At 43.3% G+C, this 15920-nt stretch overlaps 1 long non-coding RNA gene across 1 annotated transcript in view; it reads right to left on the reverse strand.

The window, feature by feature from the left end:
* Positions 1-7526, reverse strand: part of LOC106887135 — a 16947-nt gene extending 9421 nt beyond the window's left edge. Inside the window, exons 1-3 of the long non-coding RNA XR_001411812.1 lie at positions 7446-7526; positions 6792-6892; positions 2118-2227 (exon numbers count right to left, since the gene is read on the reverse strand). This is a non-coding gene — a long non-coding RNA (uncharacterized LOC106887135). The remainder of the gene's footprint in view (positions 1-2117; positions 2228-6791; positions 6893-7445) is intronic.
* Between the last annotated feature and the right edge of the window lie 8394 nt (positions 7527-15920).

Genomic DNA, 15920 nt, shown 5'->3' on the forward strand with positions numbered 1-15920 from the left:
CCCCCCCCCCCCCCCCCAATGTCTGTGGAGCTCTCAAATGAGGAATAAAGCCATTTGTTTCTAATTATATTTGGCAGCTGCTCAGAGAATTTAGGAGTAAAGCACGCAAATTTTTTGCTCCTGATTAAAGCACTTGACCTCACAAGCAAAAGGCAAAGATTTCAACACACACACCCACAAGTAGGCTAGGAACGAACTGCAGAGAAAGGACCAAAAAAACCACTTTGCTTAGATACACAAAATAATTCATTATGAAACAAAAGGCAGAATATTCAGTGCATAACTCAAGCTTGCCTAGGGCTCAGCTAACCACCCAATTACTGCTTTTAAAGCAGAGAGAGATTACTCTGAGCTAACACGCACGCGGCGAAGGCCCGCATGCTCCGTTGAGCCCACGGCGCGCGTGACCAGGACCCATTTGCTGCCTGTGGGAAGAAAACATCTTTCATGGCAGTAACGGGCTTGCCCGGCCCCAGCAGGAGGGCTGGGAGGGGGCCGGTAGCAGGCTGAAATATTTTCTGCCCATCAGAAGAAGGAGGCAGCATCCTTGGTGCCTAATTTAGAATCATGGAATCATTTAGGATAGAAAAGACCTTTAAGATCATCAACTCCAACCGTTAACCTAGCACTGCCAAGTCCACCAGTAAACCACGTCCCTCAGCACCATGTCTATATGTCTTTTAAATACCACAGCCTGTTCCAATGCTTAACAGCCCTTTTGGTGAAAAATTTTTTCGTAATATCTGCTCTAAACCTTCTCTGGCACAACTTGAGGTCATCTCCTCTTGTCTTATTGCTTGTTATGCGGGAGAAGAGACCGATCCCCACCTCACTATAACATCTGCTCAGGTGGTTGTAGAGAGCAATAAGGTCTCCCCTCAGACTCCTTTTCTCCAGGCTGAACAACCCCAGTTTAGTCCATTTCAAGCACTGGCTGCCCTGGGGTGCCCAGGACAGTGAGGGAGACCTTCCTTCCTTCCTTCCTTCCCCCCATCATCTTGGGGTGCTGCTGTGGCAGCTCCTGTGTTTACTATTTTCCCCAGCTTTAATAACAGCACAGGGATGTGTCGCAACTGTAGAAGCTTGAGCTGGCTCCCAACCAAGAGAAATAGCAATGATCTTGATGGCACCCTTTAAAATAGCAGAGAAACCAGCTCAAACAGAAATTAACTACCCTGCGAGGTTCTGTGGTCCATAAAATACTTCCCCTGGCTCCATGGTTTTAAAATAACATGAAAGAAATACTTTCCATAAAAAGCAGTTAACTAGCATACAGATCATTTTTTTAGTCATAATTTTGAGAGTCATACCCAAACAAAATAGTTATACAAGCATTAAATTATACATTAAAGAAGGCTGATAAAGACAGTGAATTACAGAGCTACCATATAAGATTTCAGATATACAGATAGCAAGCATTATTAACATTTCTATTAAAGGTGACCTACAAAAGAGCGACAAAAATAATCTGTACCACTTCTGATTTCTTGCGAAATTTCTTGCAGCCACCACCAGCAGGTTCCCTGGGAGGACACACAGACACTCCTGTGGGAGCACCCACGGCACTCGCCCTGGCTATGGGTGAACTGGGAGCCTGGTGGCCACAGGGTGGCTGTGTGGACCATCCAGGAGCCTGCTAGCAACAAGGGTGAGAGGCCCTTTGGAGAAAGACTTTGTGTGAAGCATTTTGCCAAGCACTTCATCTTTTAATACTTATCAAAAGTGTCCCCCATCAGCAAAACCAGAAAAGGCTGCTGAAGCGTGCTGTGGCTGAGCATCCATCTGCTTTGCCATCACGGATGCCTTGTCTCAGGACGCGGTAATTGCGCAATAAAATTCTGTTCCCTGCTGAAGAGCAGGATGGGGGGATGTACAGTGGAAACTGCTGTACGGTTCTCTTTTCATTTATGGTAGCTTTTGAATTAGGCAAAGCAGCTCATTCACTCAGCTGCAATTTTGAGGAGCCGGCAGTACTCCATCAAGGGATGGAGGCGAGAGGATTACATTTTCCCACTTGGAGCTATATTGCAGCCCAACCAAACACTATCCAATAATTGACATAAAATAAACGTGAAATAAATGAAGCCTGACAACAGCCCACTGCATTATGAGTTTACCTCACTGAGATCAGCCAAATCCATTCTGGTGTGGACAGGTTTCTGACCCGAACCAGATCTCCTAGAAGGCTGCTGCTGGTGCAACTTCTTTCCAGACTTGTACAAAACATCTGTAAAAGGCAGAAGAGAAGAGGCTGAACTGCCACGGTGAAGGGACTGGCCTCTGAAGCTGGAATGGGAAGGCAGGGGTGTTAAGGCATTACATATGTCAACGGGAAGGGAATTTTTCTTCCAGTAACTTAAAATGTGGTGTGAAACGCCTTCAGGTTTCACCCCTCAGAGTACCACTGACCCTCGCAGAGGCAGACCCTGAAGCCTCTGACTCTCCACCCCCCTGTGCCCCGAAGCGCAGCATCACCAGGGCTGCAGGGGAGCTTGGGGAAAGCAGCCGTTACCCCGACAGTCCCTCCATCTGCTGTGTCTTCTGCTTTCAGCTGCTAATGGAGATGGAGGAACAACAACAAGAGCAGAGCCACCGGTTGTACTTTCCACTGGCTGCAGTTGGAGCGTGTATTTGTTTGTTTATCCCCCTCTCTCCCCACTAGTGCATGATAGCTCTGCTCAGAAGGAGCATCTGTTCTTCATTTAGAGCCAGCGTTAAGCTACTTTTGCATCGGGATTGATGGAGGCAGAAGGAGGTCAAATGATTTATCCAAGTTCAGAGGGAGTCCCACTAAATAGCTCGCCTGTAGCACCTATCGATTTTTGGTCCTTCTCCATTCAGAGGAAATAACGTGGATCAAAGAATTGAAATCAACACGATAGGGAGCAGCAGTTACCAACCCTGTTCAGCTTCAGCTTTCCAGAGGGGCCCCTATAAGGCTACGTAATGAAAATCCCAGAGAGGGCAAAGCAGCCGTACGCTATTAGAATTAGGCTACATCTCTATATGGATCAGAGGCAAAGGAATTGCAGCTGCGCGTGGGATACTTCAGACAAAGCAACAAGGTTACTGGGACCAGAAATCCTGCGGTGCCTCCAGCCCCCCTGGGCTGGCCGGGGGCTCTGTGCTCCTTGCTGGGCTCCCTGGTGCCACCCCTCACCTTGATGCCATCCCTGCTCCTCAAAGCTGCTCCTCCCGCTAGTGAAACAGGGTTTGGATACGTTATTAATTTTCATTCTTATTATTCTTTTGAAAAAAGCAACTTTTTTTTTGTCAAATTCCATGGCATTACTGTGTGCACACCTGCTTTGGTGGCTCACCACACAGTGACTGTGTGTCAGGCAGGGTGATGTGGCCATGGGGAGCTCCAGAGGCAGGTAGGATGACCAAAATTTTCCCCAACGATACCCATTTCCTAAGCAGGCATAAGGAACCACCAGTAGCCTCTAGACGCTGAGAAAGAGGAGAGGGAGGAACCAAGAGTACAGGCAGCAAGGTCAAAGTAATAAATTGTGGTGAAATACTTCAACAATGGAAAATAACTTTTTTGGTTATCAAATTTTGGCACCGATGGTTTCCTTGTACCCTCCAGACATCCACCTCCTGGGTTTAATGCCCAGTAGAAATGGGCACTGCCTGGTGGTTTTGTAGCTAGAGTCACTCTTCTGATCTTTTTTGGAGGAATCAGAGGTTGATCTTCCTGTCCACCAAAAAATATGTACTCTCCAATCTTCCCCATTCTAAGGGCTCCTTTTTTCTCTCTTTTTTTTTTTTTTCTCGTGTCCCACATCACTTTTTGTTTTAGTCTCACTTATTTCCTGTCAAAAGAAGGTTAGGCAGGTTGTCTGGACAAACACCTCTCCTGGGCACAGGCAGACTGGTACCTGCTGCTCCGAGGGTGCCTGGAGCAGCTCTGCCCGGTGGGAGCAGCCAAGGAACAGGGCTGGGTGCCACTTGGGACAGGGCTGCACCAATAGACTAGATGATGCCGTGGTGGCCAGGATGCTGCCCCTGCCCAGGCTGGTTGCTCGGCAGGGCTGTGCCCATTCCCAGACCATCCAGAGCAGAACTGGGCCCCTCACAGCATCCTGCCCACAGCCTCACCTCCACCAGTGCAGAAAATGCAGCTGGCAAATTAGCAACAGTGGCCCGTGGCCCAGTGAGAATTGCTGCTTTGACATGGCTGTCTTCAGCAGGTGAGCAGCCCCCAGTTTTGACATTGCTGTAATCTAGATAGATGGTCATATGAATTGGAAAAACTCTGCTCGTGCCATTTTAGTTTATTTTCCTTGTCCAATTGAGAATGCAGAAAGATAGGAAAGAATTAAAGTGTCACTTCTTGGATTGCTCCAGCAAGGGGGAGATGCAGAAGTTGGGTGTCACGTTTTACAGGTGCTGGGGCTGTGCTGCAGGGCAGCCTGTGCCCCACAGACCCGGGCTCTCCGGGCTCCCACTGCCTGCCTCTTAATGGGCCACCGACTGTGTTAAAACTGTGCACATACATATGTGCATGCAATAGACAGCAAAAAAATTTAAAAAAATTCAATCTCAAGTTAATGTTATGATTATTATTTGGAATAGATATGGATACACTCTCTGTTGCTCCACCCCTCCTCTTCACAGCCCCTGAGTTACATTCTGTAGACTGGAGTGGCAGCCTCTTAAACCTTCTGGTTTAGGTCGCGCTAAACTTTACCATTTTGATCTAGCTTTCAAACCTTTTGAGAACATTTTGCAGTCTTTGGCTAGTCGTACTGAGTGACCATGCTGCAAACCTGAGCTCTTCTGAGGAGTTCAGGTGTGACCTCTGTCTGCAGGGGCTAAGACATTCCTTCTCCCTACCCATCTCTACCGATTATAACCAACTCTTCTGTCAGTTATCCTGCAACACTTCACAGGGGAGACCTTCTGTGATCCACCCCAAACACACATGAGCTTGCACTGCCTACAAAGATAGTCATATAAGAGCTGTGCTTCATAACAACCTGACTTCTCCCAGCTTGTACCACCCAAGCCAGGCTGCTGCTAACACCCTTGTCTGCTCATGGGGGTAGAGGGAGTTTGGTGGTGAAGGGATGCACAAGGGGTGCAGAGCAAGTTGACCTATAAGAAGGAAAATGCTCAAACACTGACTACTGTCATGGGGAGCAGAGGGATATCAGTCAATTTCAGTATTTCCTGTGAATAAAATTCATTGCAAACGTCTCAGAGCTGAGCTGGGCACTTCTCTGCTGGACTCTCTCCAGAAAAAAAAAGACCTGATAAAGTATACGTGCTCCAATGATTTTTAATTTCAAGCAGCTTGGAGGCACCCTGGCTTGTGCTTGCTGCTGTAGGAGCAGGGGAAGACCACGTGTCCACAGCTGTGGTGAGAAACCTGACCGGCAACATTTCCATCAAAGCTGTGGAGGGGATGGAAGGAAAACAAGCACCTGACAAATATCTCCAGGGCTACAGTGAAGGCCACCGAGTATGAGCTGGTTAGCCTTCCCAGGGAAACGTAGATTTATCCAAACACCATGCTCGGTGGAGTCGTGAAAAGCCAGATTTCCCCGTGGTGCCCTGCCAGGTGTCCCCCCTCCCTGGCTGTCCCCCAAGGCCCCTCCGAGCTGCGCTGCCGGCGAGACCCACCATCCTGGCACAAACCCTCCAGCTGGTCCCGAGCGACTGGGGCCTGGCTGTCTGGTTTTCCCTGACGTGTGTGAACAGGCCTGGAGCTGGGAGCCTGCGGGCATGAGGGCGGTGTAAATGAAAAGTGTAAACAAGGCGATTCTCATTAAGAGACGTGCAGTGTGCTACAACTTGATCCTGCTTTGAACGAGCGTGAGGAATTCATAGAATTCTTATAAATCTTGATCATTTCATTTTCATTGAGGGTTTTTGTTATTCCTTTCTAAATTTTGTTTGCTTTTTTTTTTCTCCCTCTCCCCCCCCCTCCCACCATTAATCATTCTCCTGTTCAGAAGTTTCCTCTCTCCAGCGAGGGAGAATTAAAAAGCTCTGCTTGGCAGAGCCGGTGAGCTGCACCAGCTGCATACTAAAGAGCATGGCTCTCGAGCAACGTGTGGGCAAAGACGGGATGCAGCCACTCGATCCAGCAAGCAGCCTTCAAGGAAAACCTGGATGCTCTTTGGGAGCCAATCTGAAGGAGTAACCTGGTGCTCACCTCAATCTCCCCAGCTTGGGGGTTACCATCGTGACATTTGGCCATCCATGCCATGCTCCAGCTGCTGGAGTCTTCCAATCAACCATATTTTTATGGATATGATCTGCCCTTCGGCTAATCTGCTCACTTTTAAAAGGTCCAGTACCTTGAAACACTCTCTTGGGTAACTGCTGTCCTTAGATATCACACTTTACACAGAGGGAAAAGTGGAGGTGCAGCTGGGAGGATCAGGGGATCCCATTGGGACTCTGGGATGCAGCCAAGAGGGAGATGATGAGCAAGACAGGCCCCAAAATGAGCTATAGAGGAGCTGGAGGGATGCTGGAGCAACATCGTGGGGTAAAGCTGTAAGTATCAACATCGCAGCACAGTGGGTTTTGCTTTAAATGGGTAATTCGTGGGGTTATGTCTAAAACCACCAGATTTTCAACTATCATTATGAAACAGTCTTGGAGAAGAAAAGCCCCTGCAGTGTGACCTACAGGACTGAGTAGCCAAAATGTCAATACAAATAATATTTCATGACTTTTTTAGAGCCAACTGCCTCTATGTTAGGCTCTGGGGTTGGTAAAGAGGTATATTATTAGCAAAGAGCTAAGAATAAACCCGCTTCACTAGCACATACCTGGTAGCCTGTAGTCCCAGTCAAACACTCGTGTTGTCAAAAACATCAAGCTGGTCACCGCTGAGCTCACGAAAGCTTTGCCTCTTCCTGCTTCCTGCTCCCTAAAAAAAAAAAAAGAAAAAAAAAAGAGCAGGTTTGGGCCATAACAGCAATGACCCCACAGCCCAGTGCCTCAGCATTATGTGCCCTGATTATTGTCCTTTTAATAGTAGTTAGGTGGTTAATTACCTGAAGGTTGCAAGCTGAAGTCTTATTTTTCATATGTGACTTAGTAATTAAATGACCCCAGTTGCTATTATATAATGTAAGTAACAGCTAAATCATTTTAAAAGAATAGTCAAATTTGACAGACAGCTTAGAGTAATTTCGGTTTATATTGGAGCCTAATGCTAAGAGATTGCACAGAAAGCAGAAGGCAGCTGCCTGGAATAGTTTGAAATTAGCGTGTGGTAACCAACAACTATTATTATTGTATTACTGCTTGTAATTCCCAAATGGAGAATTAAATTTCTATAATACATACAGCTTTTAACACCAAAAAAAAAAAAAAAAAAAAAAAAAAGTGTTTTCTATTTCTGGCAAGGAAAACTCTTTAGGAAATGATAGTGTTGAATGTACATTTCCCAAGTGAGGGGGTAGGGGGGAAACCCCAACCTTATAAGATGCCTTTGCACAGGGCTTCGGCTTTCCACAGATGCCACTGCAGGATTGTCTGAGGTTTCTTCTAAAGGGCTGGCAGAAAGGTAGATTTGTTATCCAGAGATGAAAACAAACTGATTAGCTTTTTGAGCTGTAATACACATTCACTGTAACTGCATTTAGTTTGGCAAGTATTCACTTGCCAAAACATGAGATGTTCCCTCTCCCCCACGAACCCACAAGCCCGAGTGCTCCGTTTCCGCTTCTTAACATGAGTCTGACCAAGAACAGAGTGGCCAATTACAGGGCTGGTGACTAGGAACACGTTTCAGGCTCTTGGACTTTAATATCGGCCAGTAAATTATTTTACCTTAATTTTAACAGGCTGTTATTTCTGCCTATCAGTTTCCATGGGAAGGCTGGGTCAGGCACAGGGATCCGGGCAGTAACTTGACCTCCCAGCCAAACCTAGACGTAACTCAAACAATCAATGCAACTTTAATTTGAAATGCTTGATGACTAATCTCTTGTTTTCTTTAATTAATGATCTACAGTTAATCATTATGAATGGTAAATAGTCTATTTCAGCATTGATAGCAAGATTTCCTATGGGAAAATCTTCCCCTATAGCTTAATTTAAATATGCATTTTCACATCGCACTTACCAAATCCTTACCTTTATGCTATTGCATGATTACAGGTCCATTAACTAATCACATTTGACAACTTGTTTATTGAGGGGAGCAACTATTTTACATCTCTTGCCTGGGAAAGAAAATACTCTAACAAACAATTATTCAGCAGCTGCAATCATGGAGCGCAGAATTAATTGCTTTGAAGATCTCAGTCAAGAAGATCTTGATAAAAATCAAAGAAAATGTTGTTTGACAGAATGCATGAATGGGAGCGCCGGAAGGGACTCTGGTTTTGAAAGCTGCAGCCCTGCTCCGGGGAGCAGCTGATGAGGATCGCACCTCGACACGCCGGACTGCGACCGGGGCGGCGGCGGAAAAGCTCGTTTGCTTGTTTGTTCTATTAAGCTGTAGTTTATAAAAACCAGAACTTACACGCATAATTTGATTATAGGATCGGGGTGCTGCTAAAAGGGCCAACAAAGCCGAGCATGATCAGGTCTGAAGGCTGACACACGGGTATTTCATACATGTAACCTCTGTGGCTGACTTCCCCCAAATAATTAACCCAGACAGTATTATGAGGCTTAATGATTATAAAGCACTTTAAGACTTTCTCCCAAAGGGAGCTGCTGTGATTCCACTGGAGCGGGATAAAAAGCAGAGCAAGGCAAGTGGGCGCCTGGGCTCAGGACCTGGCCGGGCAAGTGTCTGGGTGCCCAGCAATGCTCGGGGCAGGGCACTGGGGCAGGCAGCGGCACCAGCACCGTTGGGTCTCTGGTTGCCCAGTGAGCTGAAGGGTGGTGGCAACATCAGAAGGCTTTGCAGAAAACATCCTTACGGAGCTTCTGTGAGTCATGTGAAATGCCTAACACTGCCAGCTTTTCAATCTGCCCTTTTCTTACATTAAAAATACCTTTGTTAGCATCATCTCTCTAGAAACTGGGAGAACTTGGATACTTTTCCCTTTCCTGCACGTCCTCAGTTGAGGAGTCTGTGAGGATGGTGGTATTCAGGTCACAAAACGTCGCACTGTTTTGCGAAATTCAGCACCGCTAAGGACTAATGCCTCCAAAACTGTGACAAAACTACTGTCCCTATTTACAGGTGAGGAGCTGAGAAGTGTTGGCCCTTGCATTGCTCTTGTTGGGTATAGGCAAGAGCCCAAACTGAATTTATACACTTGTAACTACGTGCTCTGATTCAAGTAATTGTTTCTGCAGTAACCCCTTGGCTCTCTTTAATGCATCAGTAAGAGACAGATGGAGTATAACTAAATAATTGGCTCTACCTTTTCCCTTTTTTTTTTTTTTTTGGCAGGTACAGTTGACAGAATTTGCTCTGCTGAAGAAAACATCCAGAAAAAGGCAGGCAAACAAATTGTTGCTGAAGTCTGTATTAATCACTCTAGCAAGCTGTAGAGTAGCAGAAGACTGATAGGGTCTGGTTTATCCTTATGAAAAATGTAAATAGAGGGTTATGCCTGGAAATCATTAACTTTACTTGCCAAGGAAATACACAATCATTTTAATGGATAAATGGAAAAGTGTGCACCAGCCTGTAGCTTAACTGGCTGCTGCAGGAGCTGGGATAAACCCGAGTTAGTCCCAAGACAGCAAACCATTCCTTATTGAAGGATAATGATCAAGCAGATATTTAAGAAACTTTCTAATGAGGTCATGAGTAAAATCAGGTGTATTATTAGACACACAAATGAGCTCTTATTAAAATAATAAAAATTACTGAGATATTAAAGGTATTATATAGTAAATCTGTTTGACCTGGAGCAGGGTGTGGAATAACATTATTAGGATTCGTCCTTAATAAAAAGCTTTCTATTTACTTCACAAAATTTAAGTAAGACTCTCCTAACTTGGAGGAAAGTTTCTTCCATGTTTGAAGAGCTAGTCCACCCCATGAATTTTAAATACGCCCCTAGATAAAACCAGCTTGGTGAGAGGAGCAGCCTTGTCCTCTGCTTTCAGTCACTGAGTCTGGATTCAGGAGAAGGAAAGGGGAAGTTGCCATAGGCCCTCAATTTTCCTCCAAGCCAAATACATGGCTACAAATCTGACTCGTCATGCCAGCTGATACATCCACAGTGGCAGAATTTAAATTGCTTCCAGCTTATTCTAAAAACTCCCAACCCTGGCATACAGACATGTGGGACTGAAGAGTAACGACCTCTCAAAACCAAAAGGAAGCGAAGCAGCTGCCACCATCTGAAACACAAATGTCGTGTGGACAAAGCAGCTTCCTTGTGCCCACTATGCATCCGTAGCGTTCTTCCTGCTGCTGAGAGATTGGCAAATCAGATGTTAAGCTCCCCATAAGGACATTAGGCACATCTTTCTTTAAGCACAGACCATTCTGGTCACAGAGCAATTGAAACGCTTTTGTTTGTTTTTCACTAATGCAGAATGAGCAGCTAAAATGGAAACAATACTAATGAACACATTATGTTCTTGTAAATCAAGAGCACCCCTGAGCTAGAAGTGTGTGTTCAGCTCTGGGCACCCAGCTCTAGAAAGATATCCTCAAAATATATGTGGGATTTTGAAATAGGCACTAATTAGAAAACAGAAAATATAAGCCAAAGAAAGTTGGAAAAGACTGGGACCATGTGCCTCCAGGGTGAAAAAACTTAAGCAAAGATATTTGTGTTTTGGTACCACCTTTATAAACAGTGACACACAAGAAAAAAAAAAAGGTGATGGACTATTACTGACTCTTTCCCTCTTAGCAAAAGACAATATGCAAATTCTAAAGCTTTGCAAGAAAACCCTCATGGCGTATCATCAAACAGCAAGTTCTACAAGGCTACAGTGATGTGAAAATTTAAGTAAATTAAAAAATATATATAATTTTTTACCTTTAATTGCTACTATGAATTCACGTCCAGACACAAACATGCAGGGAAACTTTGACAGGATAAAAGGCTTCCCACGTCTGTACGTAAAAGAACCTGTGATGACTAAGGGGTAGGAAGAAGCTGTCTGTGTATGAAAGATGGCTCCATAACTTCCTCCTGCAGCTGTTCCTGTCTCACCTTCTGACAGAGGTGGCACTGGGCAGTATCAGAAAAAAACTCAGGTGAGACAATGTATGTTATCAATTGTATTCTTTTGTAACTATTTTGAAAGAAGTTTAAAGAAATGGATTAATAAAACAAATGCTTAAACAAAACAAAAGATACTCTACCAGTTACTATAATTTTTTCCCCTTTTTAGGTACATAAAGAACGTTTAGAAAGCTATCTTGAGATAAAGATGTTGAAAGATCTGTTTTTCCTCATGAAAAGCAATTCATTTTTATGTCTTGCAAACAGATTCTTCTGTGAATATATAAGACACATACAAAAAGATTACAATACAACCATTTGGTAATGGTTGTATAAAGAGATCATCATATCTTTACTATGATCCCTTCAAGCAAACTGCAGCAACTTTAGCTGGAGCATGATTTTTATTGAATCGCTCAGCTGCACGAGCTTTCGTTGCAATTATCAATCACATTTTGTTTTTTTCAGACTCTTAAATCAGTCAAATATGCTAAAATTAAAATGTCTAACAATGCCCTCTACGTTCATTACAGTTCTTTTACGATAATTGGACCAAAAGAACACTTTACTTGAGTGGCACAGTTAGCTTTAAATCAGCAGTGGTACTCCAGGCTCCAGCCGGTGATGTGAGCAGGAGCACAAGGCTCCAGCACAAGGCTGCCTATGGAAGAAAAACATTAACGGATGGCATTAGTAGTGTCAGTGGCTCCTTTAGGAAGTCACCTTACAAAGCGGATGGAATAACTTAAATCTACTTCATTTTCTTGCAAGACTATGAGAGAAGTAAGACAATATCGAAACCAAACCATTTAGGCACATTTCGGGGAAACAAGGTGCATCTCAGACAACACTCCTAACTTTGTGTGTTCACACACAGATGTGTTGGGTACATTAGACCAGGAGCTGAGCAATCAACGCTAGCTGCCAGAGGGTTTTTTCTCCCTTCCTCCAGTTTAGAAAACTGAGGCCAATACTGTTTGCCATCGTCAGTACGAGCCTAGAGGGATACACTCTGCAGGCCCAGTAGAAAGGTGGCTACCCATAAGGTCTCTGATTTTACAGCAGACACCCCCTTGGTTTATAAACTGGAGTAAAGCATAATGTACTTCAAGACTGAAGAAAATTACACCAAAACCCTTTTACTCTAGAAACATTTTTAATTTCATTTGCATATTTAAACAGAAATACAATATGTTAGCAGTGAAAAAAATAATTCTATTCTAACATTTCACAGTACATTAGTGTCCAAATCTGCATTTTTCTATTAAGGCAATCTACCTTAATTACAAATCAACTTTGCATACTTGGACAGTATTTCCAAATATGTACAAACCTACAAACCGTCATATAATAACTATTAATACAATTACCATAGAAAAAAAATAAAATACCAATACTAGTAAAAATGTAAACATTTTAAGCTAATGTCTTTAAAATTACAAAAGGTACCGCCTACCGTTCCAAGAGCAGACGAACAGCTGGAGACATTAGGTAGAATACAAGGCTTTTGTTCAGTCAATATTTCAAAAGCTGTTCCTGTTCCGTGAAATTTATATTCAAGTTTGGACTAGTAATTGCTTTCAAGTTGTACTTGCTAAAAGAAGAGTTTAGGTTGACTCTTGTCTCTGCCCGACTTCAACACAACAATCCCACGACTTAATTCCACCTTTAAGCAGCGAGCAATTCATTCCAACAGCCAACAAGCAGATGCAATTTTCAGAGTGGGCCTGACAAGGTCCTTAGAAAAGTACCTAATCATATGTGTAGTTCAGCAGTGGCAGATGCCACCACAGTGCTACACTGGGCAGTTTGAACCGTTCATTCCAGGTACAGTGTCTCTGGAGAAATGGATTTTATCCCTGGACCTCACTGCCAGGCAGGAGCACACCAACTTGCCTGCACAAATGTGAACGTGGGCAGTGGGACACAAGGGCTGGGAGAAGCCACAGGCCTACTGCTCTCTTCCTAGCCTCATCCCAGCAGGAGGCTGGCTAATGGCACCTCTGCTTTTGTGAAATATTTCCTATTCTGGCATTGTTTATAGATGCTAATCAAATGACCTTTGGTTTTTGATCACTGACATTTTGAGTCATGCAACTGAAGCCCCCTCATGATGAGCACAACTGGTAAGGTGGCTTAGTGGGTACCTTCTCCTTTAGTGCCCAGAAGCAGCAGTTCAATGGTTTCCACCACGTCCCGTCAGGAACAGGCTGCCTCCCACCTCTCTGCCTCTAGACTTCCCTCACCTCCACACAGAAGGACAAAAGCCAACAGCTCCTCAGTCCCAGGCACTACCCAGAGATGGGCTTCAGCACCCGCCTTGGGCCACGTCCCTGGAACTGCACAGCCTGGGAAGTGAATCAGGGCACAGTCTAAAATGCCACTGTACCACACCACGACAGAGCTGGCCTTGCGTACAAGCAATCTACTGGCCTTTATTCCTTTATTTGAATATTCATCCTCGTTATAGTCAGGAAAACTTGAGAAAGAAAAAAAAACAAAGGAAGAGTTCTAATTTCTGAACAAGCCTATGCAATGATAAGGGACCAGTACCAGTGATAAAGTACTACACTTTAAGACTATATAGAAAAGCCAAAAAAAGTCACAATTTCCTCACAGATACATCTTCTAATTATAATCCTAAAATTGTGCTCTGTTTTTATTACTAATATTTATATTCTCTTGTGTAGACAAAAGCTGAGTGCAAATGTATTTCCTACAACTGGCTACACTGTACAGCTAAGACCAATGTTTGCTGGTAGCCTGCAGTTTTTATCAACTTGCTTAACAGAAGATGTGAAGGCAGTAATAAATGGCAATATAGAAGGAGAAAAAAAAAACCAGACTAAGTCAGTAACAATAAATACTAAAATGTGAAGTCAACTACTGCTTCATAATAGGGATTATGTAGTGGTTGTTTAAAATAACAGAAACTACATTCAGTAGCAGAAGCCTTCCCAGCTTCTAGCCTAAATGTCCAATTAGTTAAACAAGTCTCAACACTGCCATGATGTTTCACAGGACTGTAAAAACAACACTGTTGTTCTGAGGCAGGATGATCAGGGTAATTAACGGCCTAGCGTTAATCAGGGTAATATAGTGAACTGGCTCATATGAGTCTAATTTAAAGATAGATGTAAAATGTCAACCAAGACAGCTTCATGGAGAACAGGTCTTGAACAACAGGTTGCATTTTACTCTTTGCTATAGTAATCTCAGCTCGCAAAGACACCTGTGCTGAGGTGTTACCCGTAAGAACCCTGTCACTGAAAACCAGATGAACACATCATTTTCTTTAAAATATCAGTACTAGATCAAATCAATGTAGAATGTTATGTTGAAGACAGAAAACTAATTTCAAAATGCAGTATTAATAGGGAATCAACCAAAAATATAGGATTTTCTCCACCTTACTCAATTTTTTAAAGGCTAAAAGGTACACAAACTCAACGTCTTGTCTGTTTGCTTTTCCCCACCCCCTACCCATGTCACTGATGTAATAAAAACTCATCACCTCTCTCTACAAACCTTGCCTTGCATTCCATTTTAAAAATCAATGATCTGGAAGAAACTGTAAAAATCACTTGCAATAAATTTGCAAAGGACATGCAGACTGCTGGAGTAGTAAAGAATGAGGACAGGTCACTTACACAGAGCAATCTGGATCACTTCATGAGCAGTATTTTAATGCTGGTAAAATAAAGTGTATATTTCTAAGAAAAAATAAGGTAGGATAACAAGAGAATGATGTACCGCATTCTTGAAAAAGGCTCTGAAGAGGACTTGAGCCATAAGAGTCAGCAACCAAGGCAATGCTTTCACAAAAAAATATAGGATAATATAATTTTTGATGAAAGAGGGGAGGGAGATATTAATCAGAGCAAGAGGATCACGGTATATCTCTATATAGGCCTGATGGATCACTATTGACATGTGGCATCTAATTCAGATGTCACACTTCGAAATATTTCAATACACGAGGAGTACAGCGAAGAATGTGAAGATTCATTAGTCTTGGGTAATATTCATTGCCATGAGAAAGTTAAGGAATTCAGTACATCTCATCAGAGAAAAGGTTAAAAGGGACATAATCATGATTTATAACTACACATAAGCAATTAGAAAAGCTGATAATACACAGATCAATATAAGCAATCAAATGCATAAAAAGACCAAAATAACTTAGGGTGGAGCTAGAAATGCAAATAGAAAATCAAGAGAAAAACGTACCTGGGGTAATTAACTATTGCAACAGGAGGTATGAGTGAATCCTCATCACTTGAAGACTTTAAATTAATATTAAATGCCTTCCTAAAATATGTATGTTCAGTTCAAAACAAAGCCACTGAATGTAATAAAGAAGCTGCTCCTTGAAATTCAATGGCCTGTTGAATTTAAAAATAAATACTCATTATGGTGCCTTCTTGCCTTATATATTTATGAGATTTATTTTGAAATATAACAGGTAAATGGAAGGGGCTTACCAAGATAAAGGTATTCTTTCTTTCCAGAGTGCAGTAACATTTAAAGCTAGATTTAAAGCTAAATAAATTGCAGCTGCGTTTTGGAAAATATCCTTCCCCCCCCCCCCGCCCCCCCCCCCACACACAAAACACAACACGACCCTGAGGTGCCATAAGACGGCGAGTGACGATAACAACTCCCATAGGGTTGATGACGCCACCAGAGGAGCCCTACGGTGCCACAAAAGCAGTACAGCAGCCCTCAGAAAGAGGTGATAGCTGCAGCCTGTGAGAGAAAACAATCATGATAAATGCTTCACAACCTGAAGCCATT

This window comes from Calidris pugnax, unplaced genomic scaffold, assembly GCF_001431845.1.
Source record: "Calidris pugnax isolate Ruff unplaced genomic scaffold, ASM143184v1 scaffold39, whole genome shotgun sequence".
Lineage (NCBI taxonomy): Eukaryota > Metazoa > Chordata > Aves > Charadriiformes > Scolopacidae > Calidris > Calidris pugnax.